The sequence below is a fragment of the Monodon monoceros genome, unplaced genomic scaffold (assembly GCF_005190385.1).
Source record: "Monodon monoceros isolate NGI ecotype Baffin Bay Population unplaced genomic scaffold, NGI_Narwhal_1 Super_Scaffold_20, whole genome shotgun sequence".
NCBI classification, from domain to species: Eukaryota; Metazoa; Chordata; class Mammalia; order Artiodactyla; family Monodontidae; genus Monodon; species Monodon monoceros.
Window position 1 is genome coordinate 82,357,524 of NW_021703777.1, and position 25,812 is coordinate 82,383,335.

Here is a 25,812-nt window from a genome sequence, read left to right on the forward strand (position 1 = left end):
AGAGTGCTTCATCGGAGGGAACATGGGAGTAAAAGCTCTGTTCAAAATCTCACAAAAGCTAATACACTAATTTGTTTTAAAAATCTCACTACGAAATCAAAAAGATTGATCCAAAGAGCTGAGCTGTTACACTCATTCATTATGATGTACAGTACAGTGTTAGGTAGTGAACGTGGGCTGGTAAATCAGGATGCATTAAATGGCAACGTTTCAGGAAGGAGGCTGTACTGCTCTTCGCGTCTGAAACTCATTAGCGAGCGTCTGCATCTCCTGCCTCAGAAGCTAGTCTCTTCCAGACAAAGGTCTTTGAACAGTTTAGTGCTTAGTGTTCTTAGCCCAACAATGCAACTTAGTTCACAAGGTATTTTGGCAACTCTTAATCTGAGCAAGAATAGGGGCTTTGAGAAATAAGGCTTTAAGGAAGCTCGTCATCTTAGGGCTAAACTTTAATAGGATGTGAAAGTTTGAACTCTTACACTTTAAACAAACAAAACCTAGAAATTACTGATTGGTTCAAAACGGTTTTATGGAAAAACTAATCTGTAACAAAAACTTGGCATTGAGTGCGAAAGCTCCACCGTTTGAGCAAAGCGTACAAAGGGTCCTGGGGGACGGGGACAGGCGGGAGGGGCCCGGACATTCACAACAGCAGGCATTTTCTCTTCCTCTTCTTGACGGGGGGACGGGCAGAGAACCGCCCGGATAGCTTCATCAAACACCGTCTTAAGACCTCGCTGCGTGAGCGCCGAGCACTCCAGGTATTTGACGGCACCGATCTCCTTGGCCATGGCCAAGCCCTGCAGGTAGGTGATGGGTGTCAGCTCCTTCTCCTTCAGTTTCTTAATCGTATCTTTATCATCCCTCAGATCAAGTTTCGTCCCCACCAGGATGATAGGAGTGTTGGGACAGTGGTGTCGCACTTCAGGGTACCACTTTGCACGAACATTTTCAAATGATGCAGGACTCACAAGAGAAAAGCAAATCAAGAATACATCCGTTTGCGGATAGGATAGGGGACGTAATTGGTCATAATCTTCTTATCCAGCTGTATCCCACAAGCCCAGATTCACCGGTTTTCCATCCACCATAACATCGGCAGAATAGTTGTCAAAGACAGTGGGGATATACTCTCCAGGAAAGGCATTGGTCGTATAACTGATCAGGAGGCAAGTTTTACCTACAGCTCCGTCTCCCACCACCACACACTTGATGGCCTGCATCTGGACCGCTCTCTGGGCCGCGGCGGCGGCGGCCGGGCACTGAGGCGAAGAGCGGAGAGCTCGGGGCGCGGCGGGCGGGCGGGCGCGCGGCTGCGGGCGGCGGGGCACGGGGTGCCGGGACCGCTGTCCACGCCGCCTTGCCCTCCGCCGTTGGGAAGCCGGAGCCCAGCAGCAGCCACCACCCAAAGCTGGGGAAAACTCCAGAGTTAATTTTCGTAAAGAGTATAAAGTCTGTGTCTAGATTTTGTTTTTGTTTCTTTTTTCATATGTGCATGTCCAATTGTTACATTTATAGAAAAGACTATCTTTGCTCCATTGTATCACTTTTGTTTCTTTGTCAAAGATCAGTGGAATAAATTTATGTGGGTCTATTTCTGTGCTCCCTATTCTCCTCCATTGATCTATTTTTCTACTCTTTCACCAATACCATACTGTCTTGATTACTGTAACTTTATAGTAAGTCTTGAAGTTGGGTAGTGTCAGTTCTCTAACTTTATTCTACTCCCCCAATACTGGATCTTTTGCTTCTTTATATAAGCTTTAGAACTGATTTGTTAATATCCATAAAATAATTTGCTAGGATTTTGATTGGGATTGTATTGAATCTATAGGTCAAGTTGGGAAGAACTTACATCTTGTCAATATTTAGCCTTCTTCTTCATGAAAAATTACATTCATCTCATATATATATATATATATATATATATATATATATATTTCTCATTTTTCTCTGGTCCCTCAGACTCTCTTCGTTGTTGAATATGTCAGGTGTTCTCTTACTTCAGGATCTTGGTCCTTGTTTTCCATCTTCTTGGAGAGCTCTTTCTCATATATCCACATAGTCTTTGATCACAAGTCATCTTCTCAGTGGGGCCTTTGTTAATGTCCTATAGTACTCAAGACAACCAATTTAAATATTTAAACAGAAAGGGATTTTTTAAAAAAAGTTTTATTGGAGTAGATTTGATTTACAATGTTGTGTTAGTTTCTGCTGTACAACCTAGTGAATCAGTTATACATATAAACATATCCATTCTTTTTTTCTTTTTTTTTTTAGATTCTTTTCCCACATAGGCCATTACAGAGTGTTGAGCAGAGTTCCCTGTGCTATACAGCAAGTTCTTATTAGTTATCTATTTTATATATAGTAGTGCATATATGTCAATCCCAATCTCCCAATTTATCCCTCCCCCACACACACTCAGAAAAGGATTTAATACATGGAAATAAGTTTAGAAAAAACAATTTGAGAGACTGAGGAAGTAGGCTGTAGTCTATGATTTTAGAAATGCCTCCTAGAATTCAGCTTTCACTACAACTCTTGATACACGGGAATGAAATTCATGACTAAATCTAGAACTTTGTAACCATAATTTTTCCTTAGAAAAGAGCAAAGACTGCAGAGAAATGGTCTTCACCTCATTTCTCCCTTACGAAGCTCACTCAAATGAACCAAAATTGGTCCATTTTTTTGTACAAAGGATTTTAGTTTCAAGGATGTTTGGGAAATGTAATTTTTAGCTTTCTAGATGCTATTGTACAGAGATGCACAGGAGAAGAAAATTAATCATCCATGCTAATAGACGTATGCAGTACAGCACACTTGAAAAATTTTCATGTCCCACTAACACCAGCATCAATTATCTTTTTTCTCTATTATTTCTCCAAAGTACTTATTAAACTCTCATGTATATTATATTAATTGATTTTGCTTGTTTACTGATTTTCGCCATTAGAATTTTTATCTGTTTGGTTTTTATCAGACATTCAAGACCTCAAAGGATGTCTGCCAAATAATACACAGGTTGTTCAGAGTATTACATGAGATAAACCTCTGTGTATATATATAATAAATTCCTCACATAGATCATATCTCATATTTATCAAAAAATATTTGTAAATTTTGTTTTTCTTTTTCCTGTGTTCAATATACTATAGAAGAATTCGTTACACATCTCCTTAGGCATTCACTCAACTGGTCCTCAGCTGGACAACTCCTTCCTACCTTGCAATAAATCATTATGATTTTTCATTCATCAATATTCACAAAAGATTCAATTTAACTCTTCCTCTGACTCTGTCTTCAAAAATTTATTATTACCACTTAAGTCTTTTGTTACGCATTTCAATCTCTCCAGAAGATAGGGAGAATAGTATGCCAATACCTAAGGTGTTACAGTCATGTTTGTAACAGATTCAAGCCAAAGATTTCAAGCCCAGTACCAATGTGCAAGATGTGGTATTGTATGAACTGTGGCTGAGTCCAAATTCATCTGGAAAGAGTGGGGTGCATTTATGTTAACAATATTTGAAAAGACTTGGGAAAGAAGAGTGGCAACCATCATTTTTACAAGCTCTGTATTATTTTCCAAACCATTATCACATATTTTTCATAAGCGAGGGCTCTATAATTCCTTGAAGCTTGGGTAGTGGCGAGATTAGCCAGGTTTGTATAGACAAAAGGTCAATGTCCTAATCTATTTTAGGCCAAAAGTCTAGCAGGTTATGACAGTTTCCATCTTGCCAAGAGCTGAAAAAATGGAAAGAAAATAGAATGTATGGAATAAGGGATAATTTAAGCGAATTAAAAATTTTTTGATTTCTAGTTCTTACTTAGAGGAGTCTGAGAGTCAAGACAGATATGACCTGGGAAATTATGGAGATTATACAGGTCAGTGAATCTGTCCTCTCTACATGTTTTCAAAATCTGTTTTTCAGTCAAGTGAGATGATTTCTAGGTCTTAGTTAAGCCAACGCAGACCTGTAACATAAGGCATATTTTTCAGTATCTAGATGTATATAATCTTGATCCATAATATATTGTACCTGCACAATCATCACTATTTTTAACCTATTTATGTAATAAATAATTTCTTTTTTATGAATCAAGATATTTTAACTTTTAAATCCTTATGAAAAGAATGGTCCTGGCTTTATTTATTCACTTTGTTTTGATGCTCTCCATTCCCTTCAACAGTTTCTTCTAAAGTAATTTTAAAAGAAGATAGCTTTGTGATTTTGAGTAAAAATTATTCTGAGTATTTCTCTGTTTTCTTTATAATAGTTTAAAATATTTATGATCTACAGTCTCAGTCTCAAATGATTGGAAAGAACAACATCTACCAATTTTATTTTTTACTTTGGTTAAAAAGAATACATTTTAATGTTTCTTTTGACCTCAAAAATTGTACATGCATATACTAAATTTGATATAAATTAGTTTAAATAAGAGGATTTTTTCAAAAAATCGTATTCAGTAGTCTCACAAGCCACCTGGAAGAAATTCTGTTTTTATTCCTTTTTAGAGAAGGAAATTGCATATTGTCTTTGCTATAAGAAATAGACATCAGTAGTGAGATTCATGGAGTATTTGATATACACTCCTATTATGTCACAAAGGTCAAGAGCAATTCAACAGAAAAAGAAATTACTCAAATAAAAAAAAAATGGACAAAGAAATTGAGTAGCCATTATTCCAAAGAAGACTTGTAAAATGCCAGCAGATATATAACAAGGTAATAAACATCACTAATAACTAGGGAAATGCATATCAAAACCACAATGAGATAGCACCTCATATCCATTAGGATGGCTTTTATTAAAAAAAAAGATAACAAATGTTGTCAAAGGTGTGGAGATGAGAATCCTTGTGCACATTTGGTGGAAATATAGATCGGTACAGCCACTATGGAAAACAATATGGAGATTCCTCAAAAATTAAAAATAGAACTACCATATGATCCAACAATCACACATCTTGCTATACATCCAGAGGAAATGAAATCAAAATTTCGAAGAGATCAGTGCACTTTCATGCTCATCGCAGCATTATTTACAATAGCTAAAATATGGAAGCAACCTAAATGTTCATCAACAGATGAGTGGATAAAGAAAATGTGGTATATGTACACAACAGAATATTATTCAGTGTTAAAAGAGAAGGAAACACTGTTATATGTGACAACATGGATGAAACTGGAGGACATTATGCTAAGTAAAATGAGAAAGAAAGAGAAGGACAAAAACTACTTGATACCACTTATATTACAAATCTAAAATAGTCAAACTTATAAAAGTAAAGAGTAGAATGGTGGTTGCGAGAGGCTAGAAAGGAGGGGAAAATAGGGGGGTATATGTCAAAGGGCACAAAGTTTTGATTATCCAGAATGAATAAGTCTTAGAGATCTACTGTATAACATAGTGTCTACAACAATTAACAACACTCTAATGCTTACTTAAAAATTTGCTAAGAAGGTAGATTTTATATTAAGTGTTTTTAAGTTAAAAATAAAAACTAAAATTTTTGTATAAATAAATAAGAGGGTGAGAGAAATCTTTTGGAGGGGATGGGTATGTTTATGGCAGATATTGTGGTGATAGTTTCACAAGTGTATACTTCTTTCCAAACTCATCAAGCTGTGTACATCAATTATGTGGAATATTTTGCAGTTCAAAAAGAAAAAGGAAGAGAAGAAATAAAAACAGTATTGAGGTTTATGGAGCGTCTGATGTACATTCCTGTTAAATCTTGATATCAAGAGATTTTATATTTCTCTCAGGTAAACTGATACTAGATCTCTAAGGTTATTAGCTTCTAATGTGAATGAATAACAAATGTAGGGGAATACCTACATTTTAAATTCCTACATTTTTAACAATTCAATCTTTCATCCCTAATTGAATATATTTGACAATGATAATTGACAACAATGATACTTCATAAAAGTGGTCATTGGATAATCTTAATTTTTCTAGATATTATACTTCTCAGCCAAATATTTGGTCTCTAATTTTTAAAGAACTTATGCAAAAATTGCTCTTACCTCCCCCCACCAAACTGTAATATCTCCACATGCTGTTTATTTCCTCATTAATCTTAGCTGGGTGAGTCTGATTAGTGAGACTTAGTCTATGTGTTTGCAAAAGCACCTGGGAAATACATGTCTGTTTGTTGCTGTATTGTTATTTTAAGTCCTAGTTTGTAAAGGTAGGACTCATTATATAGGAAACTAACAAAATGTAACCAGATTGTTAAAAGATATGTTGGGATGTTAGTCAAATTCATGTCCACTACATGTTCTATACAGTAAAGGGTAAGCAACAGAACTACTTGGATAACTCTTCAAAGATATCTATATATCCACCTATCTATCTATCTATCTACCTATCTACCTATCTATATCTATGTTCAGTTAACATCACAGGGCTACTACATTAAAATCTTAGAAGCTATGTCTTAGTAGTATTTAGTGAAAGTAGGGAGAAAAATCCAATGTGCACTTTAGGGTAAGAGCAATGGTTCTCAAAATATAATACATATCAAGAACACCTAGGGCACTGTTAAAGTTAATATTTCTGGATGCTATTCCCAGTGATCTTGATTCAGTAGGTATGAGGTTGGTTTCAATAATTTTCATTTTTTAAATGGACTCAGAAGAAGTATTTTGATAGATCTAGTCCAAACTGTGATTGTGATATTCTGTTGAGCACAAATATAAAGTTCAATTGAAAAGTGATAAAGAATGGGATTAATGTATAATTTCAGGAAAAAAAAAATATTTGTACAATTTAATGGCAGCATGGAAAAAGTGTCAGTCAATTCAGGTATCATAAATAATACTTATCTCTTCAAATTTGTAAGTATATGAACTATACTTGGAATGAAAAAAGCCCATTACTTTTATCAAGTTTATTTTCTTCTATCACACATAAAATATTCTATTTTTAAAAGTTTGAAATAATAGAAAAGCATATAATTTAAAAATATATTTCCTTTATTAAACCTTTCCCCTACACTAGTGTTGTCCCAATAATTATAACTATCTGTGATAAGTAGAGACAAAGGAGTAACATCCATGACATTTTAAATATCTGCTAGCTATCTGTACAATATTTAATTGGATGTTGACACTTACATTATTATATTAATCTTGAAAATTGATATACATTATTAATTTCCTTTTGAAAACTAGAAAAAAATTTATTGTGATTCAACTGAATCTCTTTCTCTCGATCTTCTTTATGTTTCTTAAAGTGATCTAGAAGTTTATTTCTCCACTCAACATTTTTTAAAATAATATCTAAATTTTATAACACTTAAATTTTAATTTCAAGATTCAAAATTGTATTGAAATTAATTTGTCTATACATTTTGCTGTCTTTTTTTTCTAGCTATTTGTTTTCTTTAGCCCCAAATTTCCTACTTTTTCAATGTCATCCTGGATGACCTAATCAGCACAGTAGGGCAAGAAATAAGTAGCAAATATATAGATTAAAAAGAAGAAATACAACTCTTATTACTTGTTCATGGTATGACTGCTATTTAGAAAATACCAACAAGAAAGTTAAATGGCATTATTTAAACCAAGATCCAATTACAGTTGCAAGATAATTGTGAGAAAATTATAAATTTTGAGACTTTAACAAAGTCTTTTGTAAAGGTAGAGATATATAATATTCAAAGTTAGAAATATTTAATATAAAAAAAGATTCATTTGCCCCCAATTTAACTATTGAGTAAAATTTCAATGAAAAAATCTAACATTTTTCATAATGGAAATTACAAGTTGGTGGTAAAATGTACTTTAAAAAGTGAGAGCTCAAAATTAGCCAAGGCACAATTGAGAGAGAAAAATAAGAGTCTTTCCATTAATAAAAAAAACAAATTTATCAAAAAGTTTTAAACAAACGTCACTGGCAAGCATAGGTCAATATTCCAGAACATTGTTCAGAATTATTCAGAAGAGAGAACTTGGAAATAGTATTTCATTTATAGAAACTGATATTACACCACAGACAAAGCGTTTATGATAATCTGTGTATGAGTGGGATAGTGTAGATAAGTGCTGATAATTAATTATCTATATGCAAACAAAAATAAAATTAAATCCCTAATTCACAAGATAAACAAAAAAGTCAATTTCAGATGGATAACAAAATTAATTGTGATAGTAAATCATTAGATGATCTAAGAAACTATAAGTTAATATATTTTTTTCCACCTTTGGACAGATAAGAAATTCTTAAAGAATCTAAAAAATTTAAAAACCTAAGGGAAATAATAGAATCAATTTCATTAAAATTAAACACTTTTATTTACAAAAAGAAACTAAAAGAAGATATTTTCAAAATACATCATAAAAAGAATCCTGATGCTCATAGTGTAAAAAGAATCACTATAAATCACGAAGAAAAATAGATATCTCAATAGAAAAATGTGACAAAAGCAGAAGCAGGAAATTCATAGAAGCAAGCTGGTCGGCAAGCAGATTTAAGTATGATCAACTCATTAGTCATTATGGAAATGCAAATTAAAAATATAATGAAATGACATTTTAAAAATGTCCAGATAAGAAAAAATGACTGTCAAATTTTGACAGGTAAATAAAACAGTGGAAATTCCTACACACTGCAGGATACAAGGTAAATTGGTGTATCCATTTTGAAAAATAAACTCAGTATTACCTAATGAAACTGAATATGTGTATCATCTAGTGGTCAGTGATTTCACTTTTGAATATATACCCTAGGGAAACCCTTGCATATATGCTCCAGGGGAATGAGTAAGAACAAAAGCAGTGTTGTATAAGTTTGAATAATAAGTTCCATAATAAACCACAGATGGGAGAATAGATAAATCAATTATTCTATATTGGAACATTGGATTGTTATAAAGCAGTAAAAATGAACAAGTAGAAAGTAAGATGTGTGTCTTTTTTCAAACTACCAAGCAATTCTTGGACACCAGCTGTGTGTCTTACAGTTCCATTCAGTTCTAACACTGTTTACCTGGAGATAGCATCAGATCCCGCAAGTGAAGGTCTTAGCCCCACAATACTGTCCGCACTTCAGACACCATGTCCAGGTTGTTACCTGTGTTTCTGACCAACTGGCTATAAATTGAAGGTTCCCACAACCCTTTCAAGGACTCAATTTGCTAGAGCTGCTCACAGAACTCGAGGAACAAGTTTACTTACTAAATTACAGTTTATTACAAAGGATATTAAAGGATAAGAATAAACAGCCAGATGAAGAAATACATAGGGAGAGGTCCTGACCACAGGATCTTCTGTCCCTGAGGAGTTTGGCTTCAGCATGTGGATATATTCTTGTTGGCCCACCAACTTGGAAGCTCTCCCAACCCCCTCCTTTTGGTTTTTTTTATGGAGATTCCATTACAGAGACATGATAAATTACATCATTGGTCATTGGTGACTCATTCAACCTCCAGCCTCTGTCCTTCCCAGAGGTTGGGAGGTATGAACTAAAAGTTCCAATCCTCTAATCATAGTTGGTTCCCTTGGAAAACAGCCTCCCATCTTCAGGGGATTTCCAAAAGTCACCTCATTAATATAACAAAGGCACTTTTATTATGCTCTCATCACTTAGGAAGTTCTAAGTGTTTTTGGATCTCTACGCCAAGAACCAGGTAGAAGACAAAATCTATATTTCTCATTATAAACCACAATATCATACATACCCATAAACATAATGAATCTCACCAATGAAACTTTGAAAAAAAGAAAGTTTCAGAGAAATACATATAATACGACTCAATTTATATAAAATTAATTTTTTTGCCATTAAGCCCTATATCTTTTGTGGTATATTTACATGCATGATAAAACTGTAAAGAAAAAAAAAAAACAATGATGACTACCTGTGGGGAGAGTTATGCATTGAGGATGGGTTCAAAGTGTTCCTCAAAGACACTAGTAATATTCTATTTCTTAATTGTAGAGCTTAGTGCATAGATCCTACTTTTATTGTTATTCTGAATGGTATATATCATATCACATATGACATATATATATATAAATGTATTATATATATCTTTATGTATTTATAGAACATGTAAAGAACGTATATACATATGCGTGTATATGTATGTATATGTATGTATATACATACATGTATGTATATATTCATATATACATATACAAATGCATATACATACATAATGGGTATGATGTATACTATATTTAAATTTTTTTAAATATAATAATGTATATTATATTTTAAAATATTAAGTCAAGAATAACAAAAGAAATGTATATCTCCACTTAATTTGGGATTGACTAATGACTAATGTTAATCTCATAGGGATTCTGGTAAATAGAGATACAAATTATTTATCTTTTGAAGTCAGTGGGGTGGCCAAAGTGCTGTCTTACTTGTATACTCTTTCCATTTCTGAGAGAGGATATGCACGGCAGAATGACAGACAGGTAAAGTGTGGGTAATGGAAACCTTGTTTTTCACGCAGAGACAGTGCAGTGTATTAGAGAGAACATGAATTTAAAATCAAGCTGACCTGGATTTCCATCCTCACTCACACTCTTGAACACATCATTTACTTTCTCCATATGTTTCTTCATTTTTAAAATAGTTATACAATACACAGTATCACAGAGTTACTGTGAGGATTAATTATAATAACTACCAGTATGCTTCTCACATGGTGGAGTCTCAAAGAATGTTATTGCCATCTACCTTCTTCATAAATGTGTGAAAACAACAGTAATAAGAGAAGTAAAGAGTGATATTTTGACTTCAGTTTGGAGGTACATTCCATAAGAATTGACTCAAGGAATTTACCATAGAAGTTTTTAAATAAGATGTTCCTGAGACAAGTGATCACAGAAAAGATAGCAAAGACTATTTATTTTTTAGAGATTTAAAAACAAAATTTCTATTTATACCATTTCCCTTCTAATGTTGAGGTCTTTAGTGAGCACTTCCAGTTCAATTTTATGTGAGTAGATAGCCACACTCAGCATTCCTCTTCATAATAATGCAAGAAAATATTTTGAAAGAAAAAAAAAATATTTTTCTCTTCTGACATCATCTCCCAGAGTAACCCTTCTAATAAGTATATTTCTAAAAATAAACTAAAGCAGTCTAAATTTGACAGTGTCTTAGTTAGATGACTAACTAAATTAGTCTTTGTGAGTCTAACTTCTATATTCTGAGATAAATTTGCATTCTAAATCATGGGATTAAAACCTAGTTCACTTTTCTGTGGAGAATAACATGAAGAAACCAAATGGATGAAGAAACCAAATGGATACAAAAATGGCCTGAGACTGTCAACTTAAGGAAACAGAAAGTCCAACTTAGTGTTGCAAAGCATGGTGGAGCTCAAAATTTTGTCAGCAGAACTAACTCTCTCACCTGAATTCTAAATTGGCTTTGTACAGCCCCTATTCCACCATTATGGGTAAGATGATCATTTTCTAGCTCATCACTTATTCTTGGCCCTTAGCACAAATTATTTTACATTCTCCCCACTTTTCTGCCAGCAATAGGCTTGAACTTTTGCTTTCCAATGGAGCATCTGGCCAGTGAGATCAAATGTTGTTATTCTCTAGACCTGACCTTGGAAATCTGCTTTACTTGAAGTGGGAGATTTCAACTAGAAGTCAGATGGGATTTTCCCATTCTTATTATTTTGGTGCTCACTCACGTGGAGGTTGTTTGTCCCTTGCAGAACTCCTGTCTGAAAGCTCTCTAGAAGCTGTGCTTAGTTAATATTCAACTCTTATTTCACTGCCAATTGGTTTACTCCTCTGTTATTTCTTTAGACCTTGAGTGTCAATCAGGATAACACTGAATGCCTTAAGAGGATAAGATAAAAACTCACTCTTCAGCTGAAATTACTGATATAGCCTTAAATTCAGTAGTCTTAATAATAACAGTCAAAGAGATGGTCAGATGATCATGGTCATTATCAAAAAGAACATGATGCCAAATATTACAAACATTGGGTAGTTAGAACTTAAACAAATTAGTAGTATTTAAAGTAGAGGAAACAAGATTTCTGAGGTTCTCAAACATTCTTTTCTGTCAGTGAAAGCTTTAATTTACCAGTGGGTAGATAACCAAATGTTAGTTACTTTTTGTTTTGGTTTATTTAGATGAGGAACTGAAAAAAGATGCTGAAAATAATAAACAGAAAACATGACAGATTTCAGCTTGTGAACTCAAGTGCCTTGTATCAGGAAGTGCTAGTGATATGAAATCTGAGGCAGTTTTGTTTTATGAGACCAACCTTTCTCCAATGAAAAAAAGCCATGGTATAAACATGGGATTTGGGGAATTGAAGAACAAAAGCTGCAGGATCTTTCATTATTTGGCTCTTCAGTAGTGTCAGCAATGTGAAAGAATATATCCCATTTGCCCCAAGCTAAATGGGTTTCTGAGTGAACAAGGATGAATGTGAAATTTGATGTCACTCAAGACACTTCTAGATGGTCACAATAGAAACTGAAAATATCTCAAAATCATCCCCTCCATTACAAAGGCACATTGCAGCCTCCAGAAAGAGATTATTTCAGCTGTTTTAAGGGCCTACATATGTAGTAGATTGGTAAAATAACAAATAATAACAGATGGAAAATTCTTTACACTGATCTTGCATAATACAGGGTGACTCCAAATATGTTAATATGAATTTGAAGCAGAACTTCCATGTTTTATCTCCTTAACTTTTTCAGTCTATGCAAGAATGGAAATCAATAAAATTAGTTTGATGTGTTCTATAGAAATCTGTGACTTCCTATGAAAATTCTTGATTATGACATTTTATGAATTTCATTAAATATAATAAACTATTAATTATATATAAAAGAACTGTGGTAGACAAAATAATGGCCTCTTAAAGATGTCCATATCCAAATCCCTAGAATTTATGAATAAGTTACCTAACATGGCAAAGGGGAATTACAGATGGAATTAACTTTGTTAATTAGCTGATCTTAAAATAAGGAGATTATTTTGGATTACGTAAGTGGGCCCAGTGTAGTCCAAGGATCCTTAAAAGTGGAAGAGGGAGGTAGAAGTGGAGGTCAGATTACTGTGATGTAAGAACCAAATCTGCTGTTGCAGGCTTTGAAGATAGTGGAGGGGAGCCATGAGCCAAGGAATGTCAACAGCCTCTGGAAGCTGGAAAGGGCAAAGAACAATTCTCAAGAGCCTCTGGAAAGAAATTAGCCCTGTTGGCACCTTGATTTTAGCCCAGTGAGACTTACATCAGACTTCTTACCTACAGCACTGTAAAATAATAAATTTGTGTTGTTTTAAGCCACCAAGTTTATGGTAATTTGTTACAGCAAATTGTTATAGCAATAGGAAACTAATACTGAACAAGGAACCTATATGTATTTGATTTTACTGTCATATGTTCACTTACAAAGAATAAACTAGGTTATATCTGAAACTAAATCTGAAATGAACCCAGGTTGTTTTGGGCTGATGCTTACTGAATCAAATGTACCCTTTTGAGACATTCATCTATTCATTCTACCAGTCAGTTCATCTGTCAGTCATAAATTGATTGAACAGCCACTGTGTTCCAGGAATCATGGAAGGCACAAAAATAAAATACATATGCACTGTAACTAACTTCTTGGAAGTTAGAATTTTACCTTTCTTTCAACTATTGAGAAAATTGTTGTCACAAATATGCCCCCAAATACTACAGATTTTAAAAATTAAAGTTAATGGCTTATGCTTACAAAGTGAGTACAGACTGGAAGGTTCTCCTATCCATTCCCCTTCAAGCTGTCATTCAGTAATCCAGGCCTCTTCTATTCTATGGCTCCATCATCAGTGAGTTTTCAGTTCCAACTATTGGGGATGGGAGAGAAAGAAAGCGTGGAGGATGTCATGACTGATTTTCAGGGTCAGGCCTGGAAGTGACACACATAATTCTGCGCACATTCCATTGGCACAAGCATAATAGTGTGACCACAAATAAATGCAAGGATAGGAAAAATAGTCATCCCATAGACCCAGGAAGAGAAATGGGGTTGGGGAGCATACTGTTGGTATTAGCTAGTGTCTTCTCTTGTGGGGTGGATTCTCTACTTTTTTTTTTTTTTGGATGGGGAATATATGCACCTCCTCTCCAAGTGGGCAAACCCAAAGTCTCTGCCCTTATTGCAAAAAACTCAAATATAAGATCTACAGTAACATTCAGTCCTCTCCATTTATTAAATGATCCTAGAGCATAAGACACAATTTATCTACCTCACCTCCCTCTCAATAGTGGAAAAGGTACAGCCTAACTACAATCAACACCCACATTTATATGGAAAAGAAATGAAAACAATCATGTCCACCTCTTATTGACTATTTAAAATATTTGATACAATTTTTATGGGAGAAGTTATAGCTAGAACTTCAGATTAAAAAATATATTAACCTATAAGATGATGTTAAATATCACAGCTACTATGGAGATAAACATGGTTATAGAGGCTTAAAAATGTTTCCACATGGACATTTAAAAAACAGATTTCTTTCTACTTCTGTTAATTTATTTTAATTTGTTTTGTGGTACTGCAGGCTGATAGTATGAGGTCTATAATAGTCACATCACACAAATATCTATATACAAAACTCATTAATATTACAGGCAGTGTGTCAATCTAATATGAAATTAGCCTGGATATGTGGGATCAGTGCAAATTGAGCTAACTAAACATCTTTATGAAATTTATAAGATTAGAAATCTTTCTAAGAGAGTAACCTGATTCTGTCCTTTTCTAGGTTTATTCTGAACAAAGGGAGCATGGAAAATCAAAGTTTATTTAATTCAGTAGATAAGTTTTGCCATCATGTTTCTGGCTTTAGAAATCTCCTAAATGAAGTTTTGAATACTTGTATTATGATTATATTGTTACAATGCTTCTTATCACAATATATTAATATTTGATAGTGTTCAATAATTATAGTTATTTATATATTTAATATTCCTGTTATATTTTATTTGTAACCCACTTTTTTGTAAGGGAAATGGGAATATGTGCTATTTGTAGAGGCAAATGAGATTGTGAAATGTTTTTTGAGGAGATATGGAAGCTGCTTGAGGTGGTTTTTTTATCCCTTTAGGCCCAAGATCACATAGTAGGTGTCAGAGAAAAGAGTCAAACCCAGGTTTGTTTGTCTTTGATGCATATGGTGTTCTTTTTGTAATACCAAACTGCCTGGGAAAAATCTTTAAACATTGGTTCTTGAAGAACGAAAAAATGTCAAAAACTTATTGAAAACTAGTGTTTCATAATCCTATATACATTTACAATTTAAAGTGTTCTCAACAAACCCTCAAATTAGAAGGCCTCTGTTAATAACTCTCAAACCACACTTGAGATTAAATGTAAACCCTGAACATGTCTTAGCTCAACTGCCATTTTTTTTTCTTTTTTTTGTCCAATTACCACAGCAAGTACGTTCCTGCCACAAAGGTCTTACTCCCTGCTCTCTCCATCTTGAAGGCTCATTGTCCAGAGTCTCATATGCCTACTTAATACTCATTTTCCCAGCTTACATCAGTTTCTCCCTGAAGAGACTTTACCTGACTTCCCTGACCATTACTCTCTTTCCTTTTTTCACATTATTTAGCATATGGGAAAAATTATCTGTCAATCTAGGTATTTAATCATCTACCTACCTGCCAACCTACCTATGTATGCAATTTTTCCCACAACTAGGACACCAAACCCATGAGGGAAAATCTTTATTTTTTTCATCTATATCCCAAGCATCTAGAACAGTCAAAACATATGTGTTTAATGGAGGAAATTGGTACAGATGAAAAAACAGGGGTTGTAGTAAAGCTCAGAAGTTCATTGAATGATGACTATTGTGATAGCTATTTAATCCTGTCTGACTCCAAATTCTTCTTTATTTACTATTTTACAGGCTTTTTAAAAGTTTATTTTAAATAAAGCATATTGATTTTACATTTCACTCAAAGGGATATGTTATGAATGTAGGAAAAAATGTTTTCCATATTGAGTAGGCTAGTGTTATGAACACACACACTACACTCCCACACCCACACACACAAATGGTATTATAGAGAAGATTCTGTGTTCTTTTGTTAGAGGATTAATGTTTGATTATAAAATGCATAGTGAGAAATTTTCTTTAAAATTTCATGTAAGACACATGTTAAAAAACAGTCATTTAGTAGAGTCCATCACTCTGAATAAAAATTTCATATTGATAATGTGGTTGGTAAGTGGTATTGAACTTCAAAGAGGCTTGAAAACATGACAGATTAATACATTCATATAATGAAAATTCTCTTTCAGTGGTTCTATTTTTGTATCTCCTCTTGTTCTTACCATTTTTGTCATTTAAACTTTAAAGCTTCTTGTGGTATAGTGCCTCAGGATATGATTTTCTCTTTTATAAATACATGATGTCCAGTCTAAAGTGACAAACTATTGGGTAAGTGAACATAGAGATGATAGACTATCTTGACTTTTAAAAAAGCTGGCAGCAAACAAAATATATGCTGATGAGAAAAAATTAGTTCTATAGAAAGTATAATTGCTCTAGAATAAAACCTAAAATTTTAAAAATATTTTTAGTTATCAAAATATTTACTATGTTTTGTCAAAGTGATACATACAATAATAAATACTTTCTGCCTGTATGTCACAAGAACTGCAAATGGCGATACTAGGAAAATAAAACTAATAATAATAGTAATGTGCAATAATAATATCGGTATTTTACATAAAATGTGAATTAAGAGTTACATGACAATGGAAAATTGAGCAGATACTTGGATTATAGACAACCTCTGCCGTTACTGTAGGTTTTTTTTGTTTTGTTTTTTTAATGATTGCAGTGAAGATTTAGAGTGCTTTTGTAGGTTCTGCCACCATGTCTTGGAATCATATCATTGTAAATCATAGAAATAGCATGGTGAGGTCATAAAAATACAGAGCAGAGTATTTCTTTTTCGTATAAGTTCTGGCTGAAGGCAATTAAATGGCTTGCTGAAATTTTAGAAATATTTTCTAGTTTTCTCAAATCAATTAATCTTTTAAACAGAAAAGAAAATAGTCCAATTACTTTTAAACTATAGAGAATTTAATGTTCTTTCAAAATGTATTAGCACTATCCATAATAGATCTTTAAATTTCTTTCTGGCTGCAGTGTTCTGGATATTAAATCAGAATAGAGGGTGATATATTCAACAAAAATTTAAAGAAGCACAACTCTCTTAGCAAAGATTGCTGAAAATATGCCTATATCAAATATCTGTATATCAATTTAGGTTTCTTTAATGGCGTCTATTATTTCTTCTAACAGCCTTGTTTCAAATTGATCTCCATCTGATCTCCAATAGTACTTTAGCTTCAAATTGTTTGTTCTCTTATTTTTTTCTGCTCTGACATGTATTTTTTCCAAAACCACCAGGCAGTTAACTCAATTCTGACACTATCTACCTGGAGATAGCATCAGATCTCACAGGTTAAGGGCTCAATTCCACCAGATTCCGATTTCATACACCAATTCCAAGTCCAAGTTCTCACCTGTGCTTTTGACCAACTAACTATAAAATCAGAGTTACCCATGAAACCTTCTTCAGATTCAATTAATTTTCTAGAGCAGCTCACAGAACTCAGAGAAACAGATTACTTACTAGATTACCAGTTTATTATAAAATGATATAACCCAAGAAAAGTCAGATGGAAGAGATGCATAAGGCAAGGCATGCAGGAAAGAGCTTGGAGCTTCCTTGCTCTCTCTCTCCCAGTGTGTCATTCTTCCTGCTTATCCATGAATTCTAGGAGATTCTGTTTTGTTGTCCTTTCATGTTTCTAGAAGCCATCTGTATTCCTTGGCTCACAGCCCCCTTTCTTTCTTCAAGGCCAGCACCAGCTGAGTCATGTCATATCACATCACTCTGGCCTTACTGGGCACACCTGCATAATCCAGGATCCTCTACCATTTTAGGTCAGTCACTTATCAAATTTAATTTGATCTACAAACTTAAATCTCCTTTGCCATGTAAAGTAACATACACCTATGTTCCAGAGATTTAGATGTGGACATCTCTAGAGGGTCATTATTATGCCCACTGTAACATTGACAATGAGTGTTTGATAATAGGTCTACTTATCATATTACATCGTACTTTAGGGAAATGGTCTGAGCCAAACGATTTGAAGTTGATGAGGCAGGAAGTGCTATGTGTTTGACACCATTTACTTCAAAGTTGGAACAAAGGAATTAAAAAAATGGTTATAGCAAAATAAATTGGCCAATGTATTATTCTGAATTCCTAGATATTGGCTGCTATTTTAATTAATACTTGGATTTTTTACATCATTTTAAGTTTAAGTTATAAAATTCAGAGGAAGGTAGGAGATTTCCCACACACCCTTTGCCCTCACACAGTAGATTAAAAAAAAAAAAAGGCACAGTAGAACAAAAAAAAAAAAAAAAGATTAGAAGGACAACAGACTTTTCTTTGATAAAATATATGCCTGAAGGCAGTGGAGCAAATATCTTTAAAGTACAAGTGAGAAGAATTCCTTCACACAGAAAGAAAGTGATACCAGATGAAAATCTGTATTTTAAAAAGTAATGAAGAACACCAAAAAAATTAAAAATGTGTGTAAACACTAGACTTATTTTCCATATTTGAAACAATTTTAAGTTGATAATTGAAACTTTAAAGCTAATACAGCTGACCCTTGATAAATGCAGAGGTTAGGGATGCCCACCCTCTGTGCAGTTGAAAATTGGTGTATAATTTATAGCCGGCCCTCTGTATCTGTGGTTCAGCCTCTGAATTCAACCAACCCCAGATTGTGTAGTACTGTATTATTTACTACTGAAAAAAACCTGCATGTAAGTGGGCCCACACAGGTCAAACCCATGTTTTTCAAGGGTCAACTGTATAGTAAAATTATAGAATGGGATTTATAACATATAAGTATTATAAGTTTATGAGAATAAAAGCATAAAGATTGAGAATGAGATAATGAAAATATACTTTTATAAATTCATGAAGTGATATGATATCACTTAAAGAATACTGTGACATATTATATATGTATACTCTAAATCTTAAAACACCACCAAATTATTAAAAAAATAGAGAGAGAGAGAAAGAGTTACAGCTAATAAGTCAACTGCTCTATCAGTGGGAGCCAAATAGAATTGGTTTGCTAAAGAAGAAAGTAGGACCTAAAATGTCATCTCTTATAAAACTACAATTTAGTCAGGAAAATGATACAATACAGCAAAAAGCAATAAAGTTAAAACATGCTTTGTTGCCAATGTCTGCCTTAGAGTAGCAATCTGGAGATACTGAGCACAGACTTCAATTGTCCTCCCTTTGCAGAATTGTACCAGGCTCACTTTTTTTCTTAGATTAGGATCCACTGACATATGCACCAGAACACCTCAGAACCAGGGAGCTCAACATGGAATCTTGTTTCGATTTCTTATGCCCTGCTTGTCATGTAGACACTTTATTGCTATGTCATCAGCCACAATGACTAAAGCATGTGAACTTCTCATCAAAACCAGGTGTAAAGCATAAATTTGCTATTACCATAGTACTGACAAGTTTGCACAAAGTGCTTCCAAATGTGTTTCAGATCCAGTGCACTGTCATTCAGTACATTTGTGCATGGCCAGAAGTCAGTGCCATGCAGGTACAGCTCCACTTCAGCAAAATAGCTTAGGCTAATTGCAGGCCTGCTGGAATGAACCTTCACTTCATAGTTCACTCCACTGACCCATGGACAAAGGCTTTTTATGACAAAAACTTGCTCTTGATCTGACAGCCTTAGAGCATCATGTGATCACTTGTACACTCCAAATGCATGCACAGATACCTAACATTTGCAATAACTAATGACTTGAAGTTAAAAACAGACAGCTAGGCATTAAAAAGACCAACACAAACTTTATGAAATGTGTTTTTATAGTAACTTTACAATTTTTTTGTTTTCCAAATCTAAAGTTTTCAGCACTTTTTAGTACACATTTTCTGTGTAATTAAGAACCATAATCAATCTATTATTAATCACATTTAAATCTGCTTCAGGTCAATCCCCCTCCATATAAATAATATCTTGAGAGAATTTTAACTAACCTTCCAATACACTTGATCATCGACACCAGTATTATCATATGATTTCTTTTGCTTTTCTACCATTAATTTTATTTGTGATCCCTATATTTCACTATGTAATACTGCTATGTAACTTGACATAATTACAGTACTTTTATTTTGTCCCATCCAACCAAATCTATTGTTCCATCTACAATACATTATTTCTCATAAGGGTGTAGTTTAGAGGTTATGACAGCTATTCCAGGATTCCAAATACTTGAAGATACAACCAAATTCCTTGTCTAAGATTACATGATTTAATAGGTATTTTTTCCAGTAAGAAGAACCCCACGCCAGGGACCTTCTATTTCCCATAAAATGTACTCTAGTCCAGTTTAAGGTTTGTCTTAAAATATCCACTTGTTTCACTACAGGTAAAGACTGGTTAGCATTCAGCTGTAGCACAAGAATTGTCCAAGAGATTCTCAATAGATAGTATCCTCCACTTCAACATCTCCGTGGATTAGGTGACTCATACAGCTTCCAAAAGCACATACCTTAGGCTTCTGTGAGAACCACCAGCCATTTTGCCTAAGATATTTCAGTTTCCTTTAGAATTACCATATATATTATTCCAGTTCATTTCAGTATGTGGGCTTTCTTCTACCTCTGGATTTGAGCATTTTAATGTATACACTGATTACAAAACACAGTTTATTTGGACCACATTATTTTTCCAAGCAGCTGGCCATCCTTGTCCATATAGAATAGAATGCATTCAATATGTCCTATGAATGCCAGAATAGTCTCCTTTTCTCTTTTGTATGTATTTTCTCACTAGAAGAGAATTTTAAACAATACTCCTACCCCACCCCAAATTCAGCTAAAACTGTCATTTCAAATGGGCCAATTCTATTTGATCCACCAGACCTACTGCTCTCACTGGGTACTAACTTCTTCTGTGTTGAAATCAGTAACTAAATATGAAACCCCAGGGATCAGGACATATAGATAATGAGTAGTAGTCCCCCTAAATGGGCTTTGGTTTCAGTATAACATAGTATTCCCCATAACCACTCACATGAAATTGCTGACTTTTTATTCTCAGGAATGTAGGACCTCCAAGTTATATCCATTCTTGTGTCCGTGATTCAAGTGTATCAATTTCTTCTCCAACTCTTCCCAGCTTTCTACCCACAATGGCAGGCCAAACAGTTAATATTATACCTAATGCTATGAGAGTGAGTCATGCAGCAGACAACCTTCTAACCCTGTATCCTAGTACCCTTTGTATGCCTTCATCACCAAAATTAATGGCCACACAATGTTCATTCAGATTACAATTAGTCAGTGTTCTCTGGATTTGACTGGGTAAATATTCCTAACATGAGTTCTTGATATCCTGTGAAACAAGAACAAGAAGACATAGTCAGTTTAATATTTTTCCATATTGTCATAGTCAGATCTCCCACCTGTTCATTTATTTTGAGGTTGTAAACCCCACACAGAAGCATGTTTAATAGACTGGCTGTTATCCAGATCATTCTTCATTTTTTAAAAAAGAGGAATTTTCAGCAAACATTCATGTAAGAGAGATGTCACCAAAGTGTAAACATTTCTTTATTACATATTGAAACTATTACACAAATTTTTTTCCTTTCCCCTCAGCATTCCTGCATCCTACAAAAGTAATTTTATGACACCTAAGGTACTTATTAGCCGTCCTAGGAAATACTGTATTACCTGCTTCCAGTAGACTTTTACAGGAAATTTTCTCCAATGCCAGGCCATTTCACCCACACATTTGTAAAAACTTGAGTTCCATAATAGGAGTTGTGTCAAGAAACCTTGGCCTTCCTGTCAATCATCTTTCTCCATTAACATTTTAATATTTTTTTTATTGAAGTATATTTGATTTACAATGTTTCAAGTGTACAACTTTAATATTAAAAGAAGGCATTTTGGTGTCCAATGTTGGAGAACATTTCTCTTTATAAAATTCATTTAAACTCAGAAAAATTAGGTATATCCGCCTTGTAATTTTCACATTCTTGGAAGTTTAAGGAGGCACAGTTGTAGGTTCCCCTAGCTCTCTATAAAACCATCAAAATTTTGGTTGGTACACCAACAACTCCCTTCTTTTTTCATACCATTTTTATATAAACATTTAAGGACTTCCAAATGTAAGAGCCTGGATTGTTATTCTTTTTCTTATTTTGATTTCCTTTTGTAAAGCCATAAGTTTCTTATCTTGAAGTCATATATATGAAAGAAGAGATGACAAATCTACAACTGCCTTTGCTATGTCCTCCTGAACTCCCAAAAGAAAAGTCACAAATGGTGCCTACAATGGTGTATTAGTTTGCTAGGGCTTGCCCTAATAAGATACGACAGCCTGGGGAGTTTAAACGACACTAATTTATTTCTCACAGTCCTGGAGGCTAGAAGTCATGATCATGGTGTCTGCAGGTTTAGTTTCTTCTCAATCCTGTCTATGAGGTTTGTAGATGGCTGCCTACTTTCTTTGTCCCCAAACAGTCTTTCCTCTGTGTGCACTCATCCCTGGCATCGCTTCTGTGTCCAAATTTCATCTTTTTACAAAAACTCCAGTCATATTTGACTGGGTTTTACCCATATGACCTTGTGTAGCCTTAATTATCTCTTTAAGGGCCCTATCTCCAAGTATAGTCAAATTTTGAGGTACTAGGGCTTAGAATTTCAACATCTGAACTTGGGGAGGAACACAATTCAGTTCAAAAGTCTTATGAGGCACTTTTATTTGTAGCATCCATCACAATCTTAAAGATGTATATCACAGATAAAAGTTGCTTCAAAGCAAGTAGTTTGGAGAGAATAGGTATGAGATTCAATGTCCCCCTTCTGAAGGACTATATCAAATGTACTTTCTCTTTCTCTGCTCAGGAACTGCTGATGTATAAACATAACTTCTCAGAACCAGAAAGTCCAAGATAGAGTCTACCCCATGACCTTTTAATATCCTGGTCACAAAGATATATTTCTGTATAGGACAAGCCCCAGTGACAGAGGTCTCTGGAGGTCTCACTGAAAACAGTTAAAAATCATGGAGCTCACTGATTTCAAAAAACTATATTGACAAAGTACCATGAAATTGACCTAAGAGCCAGGGTTACCAAAACCACTGTTAATAATTATATTCCATGCCTAGACCAGGGTTCAGTGCCATACAGGTACATCCCTTACTTCAGCAAAATAGATCAGACTATTTCCAGACCTGCTACAGTGAACCCTTACAACACACCAAAACAGAAGACAAATTATAATCACAAAACACCTAATTAACAATATAAATATAAAAGAGAAAAGACAAAGAAAATAAGGAGTAAATAGAATACAAAGAGCAAAATGACAAATTTAAACCCACGTAAATCAATAACACATAAAATTTAAATGGTCTACACTGCCCAATTACAATACCGAAACCGTCAAAGTAGATGAAAAGCAAAACCCAATTATATGATGCCTTAAAAGAAACCTACTTTAAATATAAATGCATAAATAGGTGAAAACTAAAGAGATGAAATATTATATACCATGCTAACACTAATCAAAAGGAAACTGGAATGACTATATTAATATCAAAAAAGTAGATTTCAGAACAAACAATACAGTAGGGATAAAAACAAGTATTTCATAATAAGGGATAAATTTAACTAAAGGTCATAACAAATCTAATGTTTATATAACTAATAACTTTAAAATCAGTGAGAAAAAATCCTGTTAGACCTATGAGAAAATATAGATAAATCCTAGTTATAGTTGGATATTATTAAACCCCTATTTCAATAACTGATAAAATAAGAAGATAAAATTCACTATGGTTATAGAAAACTTGAACAACACTGTCAACCAACTTTATCTAATTTGTATTTATAAAATACTCAAGAGCAGAATACACATTCTTTTCAAGTATGTAAAGAACATTTACTAAGATATACCATAATGTGGCATACCTCAGATTTAAAAGGAATCAAAGCCTACAAAGTATGTTTTCTGAATATAATGATATTAAATTAAAAATTAGTAACATAAAGATATCTGGAAAATTCCCAAATATTTAGAAATAAAATCAAACACTTCTATACAACCGATGGGTCATAGAAAAAATCAAAAGGGAATTTAAAAGCATCTGAACTAAATAAAGATAAAACACGATATGTCAAAATCTGTGAGATGCATCTAAAGCAGTTTCCATAGAGAAATTTGTAGCACTAAATCATATGCTATAAACAAACAAACAAAAAAAGTCTCAATGTCCTTAACCTCTGCCTTTAGGAAACCAGAAACAGAAAACCAAATTCAACCCAAGGTAAATATAAGAAATAATAAAGATCAGATAAAAAAATCAGTGAAATAGAAAAATTTAAAAAGAGTCAGTGGGGGCTTCCCTGGTGGCACAGTGGTTGAGAGTCCGCCTGCCGATGCAGGGGACACAGGTTCGTGCCCCGGTCCGGGAAGATCCCACATGCAGCAGAGCAGCTAGACCCGTGAGCCATGGCTGCTGAGCCTGCATGTCTGGAGCCTGTGCTCCGCAACGGGAGAGGCCACAACAGTGAGAGGTCCGCGTACCGCAAAAAAAAAAAAAAAAAAAAAAAAAATATATATATATATGTATATATATATAATATTCTAATTTAGACTATTATAAGCCAAATAAAGGATATTTTTCTTGTCCAGCTAATATACAAATTAAATGATTCATCAATCATGTCCCCAACTTATTTTCTCTAGAACTCCTGAGCTTCTTATAAAATTCTAAAATTTGTATGTATGAGTAAATATTTTTTTAATTGACTGTATTTCTGAGGTAAAAATAATTCATATCAGTAGCTCCTATAATTTTCAAAAAAAAAGAATTTCATAAGTTCTCAATACTAAAAAATCCCTGAAACTATAAAAAATATAGAAAAATGTATTTATTTTTTTGGCAGGCCATCTAAAACAAAAGAAAACAATAAATTCAAAAGCTAGAAAGAAGACAACAAAATACTAAATCAAAACTTCAATCTTGTATATAACCCAATTTTGGAGAAAATATTTAAATTATAGATCAGGCAGAATACATAGAGAATTCTTATAAATCAAAAATAAAAATACAAATTAGAAAACATTTGAAAAGCACATGTCATAAGAGGAAATACAAATGACCAATAACCATATGAAAATATGCTCAACCTAAATATTAACAGAGAAAGTATAATTAAAACAAAAGTAGTTGGAACTTTTCATCAGTCAGATTAGCATATATTTTTAAACATGTGATGATGCAAATGCTGACAACAGTGTAGAACAATGGGAGCCTACATATACTGCTATGGAATTTGCAATTTTTACCACCAATTTGGAGTTCAATCTGTTAGTATATGTATTCATTTTCTGTGGCTGCTGTAACAAATTACCACAAACTTGTTGCCTTGAAACAACAGAAATTATCTTACAGTTCTGGGGGCTGGAAGTCAAAAATAAATATCACTGGGCCAAAATCAAGGTATTGGTAGGGAAATATACCTTCTAGAGGCTCTAGGAGAAAACCATTTCTTGCTTCTAGCTTCTAGTGGCTTCCAACATTCCTTACCTTGTGAATACATCGCTGTAGTCATTCAAGGCTAGCATCTTCAAATTTCTCTCTGCTCCATCTTCACATCCTCTCCTTGGGTGTTTGTATGTAAAATCTCCCCT

At 33.8% G+C, this 25,812-nt stretch overlaps 1 pseudogene; it reads right to left on the bottom strand.

Annotated features, from left to right (window-relative positions):
• Positions 1-281: 281 nt before the first annotated feature.
• Positions 282-1,280, bottom strand: LOC114902829 (annotated as a pseudogene).
• Positions 1,281-25,812: the final 24,532 nt, after the last annotated feature.